This window comes from Homarus americanus, unplaced genomic scaffold (genome assembly GCF_018991925.1).
Source record: "Homarus americanus isolate GMGI-L3 unplaced genomic scaffold, GMGI_Hamer_2.0 scaffold22250, whole genome shotgun sequence".
Taxonomy (NCBI): Eukaryota; Metazoa; Arthropoda; class Malacostraca; order Decapoda; family Nephropidae; genus Homarus; species Homarus americanus.
This window is the reverse complement of record NW_024741189.1, coordinates 8,798,041-8,803,781: the sequence shown is the minus strand read 5'-3', so window position 1 is coordinate 8,803,781 and position 5,741 is coordinate 8,798,041.

Below are 5,741 nucleotides of genomic sequence, written 5' to 3'. Positions count from 1 at the left end.
ACCCTCTCTCCTTACCTGTCTTCACTCCTTCTTAACTCTCCTTCACCCATCTTAACTCTCCTTCACCTATCTTCACTCTCCTTCACCTGTCTTCACTCTCCTTTACCTATCTCATCTCTCCTTCACCTGCCTTCACTCTCTCCTTCACTTGTCTCACTTTCCTTCACCTGTCTTCACTCTCCTTCACCTGTCTTCACTCTCACCTCCTCACTCTTCACTCCTTCACCTGTCTTCACTCTTCCTTCACTCTGTCTTCACTCTCCTTCACCTGTCTTCACTCTCCTTCACCTGTCTTAACTCTCCTTCACCTATCTTAACTCTCCTTCACCTATCTTCACTCTCCTTCACCTGTCTTCACTCTCCTTTACCTATCTTCAATCTTCTCCTTCACCTGCCTTCACTTTCCTTCACTTGTCTTCACTCTCCTTCACCTGTCTTCACTCTCCTTCACCTGTCTTCACTCTCCTTCGCCTGTCTTCACTCTCCTTCACCTCTCTTCACTCTCCTTCACCTGTCTTCACTCTTCTCCTTTACCTATCTTCAATCTTCTCCTTCACTTGTCTTCACTCTCCTTCACCTGTCTTCCTCCTCCTTCTCCCCCTCAGTTTCCTATCATCTTCGTCTCCCGTTGTCTCCAATTACGTCCCTACAGGGGTGAAGACTTCCTTCAATTGCCTAAATTCCTACGGTTAGGACCACCCCTGGCAGGAACCTTAATGATATCCTGCGGGAGGTGAAAATTACCCCGGGGACGAGACCCACCTACAGGAAGGGCGTCACCGAGGGAACCTATTAACTGTACGATAATCAAGATGTTGGTGTCGTGTGTGTTATAATCCCATGGTGTCATAATGGTGTTGAAATATTGGTGTCATAAACGAGTTAAAACAATGGTGACATAATTTCGGGTCTGTGTGAACTATGAAACAGCGGTGCCATACGTTAATGAAGGTAGTGGTGTCAGAAATTAGCTGTAAATTGTGTCATAATTAAGTGATAAGTGATGTCATTAGGAGCCAAATTCTTAGTGTCATAATATTGATCCCGGTTTGTGTCATAATTGACTCGAAGTAAAAGTGTCACAATCCAGGTGTGTCATATTTGAACTAAAACAGGGAGGGTGTACCGTAGTATGACAAGGAGGGTGTACCGTAGTATGACAGGGAGGGTGTACCGTAGTATGACAGCATGGGTGTACCGTAGTATGACAGGAAGGGTGTACCGTAGTATGACAAGGATGATGTACCGTAGTATGACAGGGATGATGTACCGTAGTATGACAGGGAGGGTGTACCATAGTACGACAAGGAGAGTGTACCGTAGTATGACAGAGAGGGTGTACCGTAGTATGACAGGGATGATGTAGTATGACAGGGAGGGTGTACCGTAGTATGTACCGTAGTATGACAGAGAGGTGTACCGTAGTATGACAGGGATGATGTACCGTAGTATGACAGGGATGATGTACCGGACAGGGAGGGTGTACCGTAATATGACAGGAGGGTGTACCGTATATGACAGGGATGATGTACCGTAGTATGACAGGGAGGGTGTACCGTAGTATGTGTACCGTAGTATGACAGGGATGATGTACCGTAGTATGACAGGGGAGTGGTAGTATGACAGGGATGTATACAGTATGACAGGGAGGGTGTACCGTAGTATGACAGGGAGAGTGTACCGTAGTATGTGATGTACCGTAGTATGACAGGGAGGGTGTACCAAGGAGGGTGTACCATATATTACATAACGAATCTTGGTAAAAGTCATACTGCGGGTTAGGAAAGAAGGGCAATATATGTGTGTAAGAGAGAGAGAGAGTCGAGACGGTGAAGGGAGGATGTGGGGCGGTGAAGGGCGAGACAATGACGGGTAATGAAGGGTAAGTGGAGGAGAAGGAGGTGGTGGTGAAGGGAATGGGGAGAGAAGAGAGATGGAGAGAACAAGAGAGGAGAGGTTGAAGAATTGAATAGAGCAATGAGAGAGGAAAATGGGGTATGGAATGAGGCGGCTTTTGATTTGGTGAGAGAGAGAGAGAGAGAGAGAGCCCTTTCACTAATATCCGGCCAATAGTCTCGTCTTAAATGGATCAAGCATGAATTAAACGCGTGTTGAGGAAACGACTGAAGGTTGTTGTTGGGAGGGAGGAGAGGGGGGAGGGAGGAGGAGGGAGGGAGGAGGGAGGAGGGAGGCAAGGGAGGAGGCAGCGGTGGCACTATAATCGCTCTTTACCGATAACACCCAATTGTCGACTTAATGGGCGGAGCGGCAGGCAGTTCCCGGGTGGACAGGCGGATGGCGGGATGGGTGGGTGGAGGGATGGGCGGGTGGTGGGGTGGTCGGGTGGGTGACGGGGTGGGTGGGTGGATGGGTCGCGTTGCCACTCACTGGGGCGTTATTTCCTGCCGTTGTTAATAACGCAGGAGGCTCGCACGCTCCGCCAGGGATTATATCTGCCTCCCTGTTTTATACACACGAGATGGAGACTTTCTGAGCCCGGCAGAAAGAGGATTACTGTTAATTGTGGGTTCTGGGGTGGGGGCGTTGGCTGTGGTGAGGGAGGATGTTGGGTGATGAGGGAGAGGGTGATGGTGATGACTGGGGTGGTGGTGGTGGCAACTGGGGGAGTGGGGGTGATGACTGGGGGAGGGTGGTGGGGGTGATGACTGGGGTGGTGGCAACTGGGGGGGTGGGGGTAATGACTGAGGGAGGGTGGTGGTGGGTAGGAGACAGGTATGTATCGTCAAAAGATGTCAATAACTTTCCTTCTCTTACTGTCAGTCACACCTAGTAGTCTCCTCCCCCCTACCCTCACTCATGGCCATCTCTGATCTTGTTTGGTTTTATCATCTTCATCTCCACCTCTACTCTCCTTCCCTCTTTTATCTTCCCTTAAATTCCTCTTCGTTCTTTACCTTCAACCCAATTCATTCTCAACACATGCCTACTTCATTCTCCTCCCCCACCCTCTCCATTCTCTAACATCCACCCACTTCAATATCTATTCCCACCCTCTTCTACTTCTCCCTTTCCTCATTCTATACGTTACCCCCCATCCCCCTCACCCCCTCCCCCTCTTCATCCACTGTCTACAAGCACACTCCACTCCACTCCTACCTCCACACCCATTCTTCTCCATCCACCATCTATGTAAATATACTGTCCCCTCGTCTCCCTCTGTTACTCCTACACTCTATCTCCCTCCCCTTCTCTACACACACACACACACACTCTTTTTAAATGTAATCTCAGTAAATATATCTCTACCTTAACCCCCTTCCCATCTTTATCATCTTGCGCCACACACACACGCACACACACACAAACACACACCACACACACACACGCAGACACACACACACCACATCACACACACACCACACACACACATACATACACCACACACACACACACTTACACTTCACCTCGTATGGTCAACAGCTCTGCGACAGCCCACCATCACTTTTATCACCATCGACCGAGCCAGACCAGCCCTCACCACCGTCACTTTGTCGCTGCCCTGCCACACACACACATATCGACCTGGACTTTGTGCCGTGAGGAATGGATACGTATTAATACAGGGATTAAAGCTCCACAACTGTCCACAAGCCGCTTCATTATGTAAAGTGCAGTTCTTGTTCTGTAAGTTTATTTTTACACTCGGGTATACAACACGAGTGTGATTACTAGAAATAAAACGTTATTTTGGGTCATTATGCAAAGTTCACTTCTCGTTCTAAAAGTTATACAAACATACGTGTAAAGTTTCATTTCCTTTATAGTCTGAAAAAAAATAATACTCACATCTTTTCAGCCTTATCATTTGCAATACATCAACCAGTTGTTAAATGACAACAAAACTGAGTCTGTACAGTACTTCAAGATTTACAAACTAGTGATGTTCAAAATATCCTCCACGAATGTACTAACTACGGGTATTTACATTTAATACTGACATTGTGTTTCTGTATTTATATGGAGAGTAACCAGTTATGATGTTTACTTCACAGTGCCATATATAATTCACCTGGGGTACGATGCTAGCATGAGAAACCTGACGTTAATTACCAGGTGCTTACGGGACCCAAAGCTTCACTTACATCACAAAGAACAAAGGCCATTGCTCCACCCGCCTGGAAATTAATTATTGAAGGTAATCGCAGTAAAGTTTCGTGTTTCGTTCGAGCCCGCTCACAAGGTGTCCCCTTCCCCTCCTTACAAACACCCCACCCCTCCGCACTCCCCCCCACAGTCCCTTCCCTTCCTTCGACCCTGTAACCTCCCCTCCGACTAACACTTCCCCACCAGGGTCCTGCCTCCCCTAACACAACCATCGACTGCCATTCCCCATCTGGAATCGATGTTAGATTAAAATTTCATAGAGGATATAAATCATATGAGATGGGGAATGTGTATAGCGAGTGGTCGGTAAACGCTCTCTCATTTTTACACAGTATGATATAGTAACTGCTCTACCGGCTCACCACCTTACATTATTGAGTACGATATATTTATGAATTATTTATGAAATTCGTTTTTTATCCAGTGTTCTTTTATACCGAACAAATGACACCCGTGACCACTTTTCACTTAATGCACAATGTAACGAAAGTTAAAATTCTGTGACTTATTCATTATCATTTAATTAAACAAATTAGGATCACTTGAAGAGTAAGCACCACAGTTAATTACACCTGATGATTAAACACCCTAGCGTTACCTGGAAGGTTATCGTTAGGGTCTTTAATCGCCAGGTGAAGCTTGGGTGTCTAATCTTCACGTGATCAAAAAATAATCTATGATCTACATAAAACTTTAACATTATTATTTGATCTTCGTAAGTGAAACAAGTAATGAAGCAACACACGATACATTACAGTTATCACAATTGCAATTCAAAACCAACAATCATTACAAAAAAGGCGAGAAAAACTGTCCACTACTTCCTCCAGTCGCCGCTCAGGTTGATCACCAGTCACCCACCATACGTGTTTATGTAGGAAAATTGACCGTATTAAGACGCGACCTGAGGCGCTCCGGAAGTTGAAGATCGAGTACCGGGCCGCGCTGGTGTGACAAGTCTTGGACTGGAAACTTAATCTCAGGTCTTCAACTTCTTAGTGTAAACTGCATAATCCCTTCTTAAGTTAAGTTTACTACGGGTTAAATCTGTATTTCTTGGGGGCTTCCAGTCTCTGCATCAGCTGCTGTCCATCTAGGACGACGGCTATTGAAATCTGACACCATGACCAAAAGAACAAGAAACGTCGTGTCCGCCCTAGTGTCCGCCGACCCACGACTGTTTGCTGCAGGACAACCTCTCGAAGAAATGTTTCTACCAGCGGAGGGCAAAACCACCACCACCGGTCTCAGCGGAATGCGCCGACGTGTCGGGTTCCAAACTAAGGATATTTTCTTTGTGGGAGGGTGGCTGGTGATTTCTTTGTGATCTTTATGCCCCAATGACCGCCCGCATGCCCAGCTAGACGCAGCTGCTACGCTTCCTTTGTCACACACCAGTTCCAACTCTCACAGATTTGGAACTCAAAATATTTGTTCGAAAAGCATATTGGAAAATTTAAGAGGATATATAATTTTTAATTCATTATTTATAGAATATATATGCATTACATAAAAAATAACTGACAGAAGGCAAAAATAACTTATTCGTCAAAGCCGTGAGAGTTAGTGCGCACGCACCCATCTTCTGTCGCGGCCCATCTGCTGGGATCAGTCAG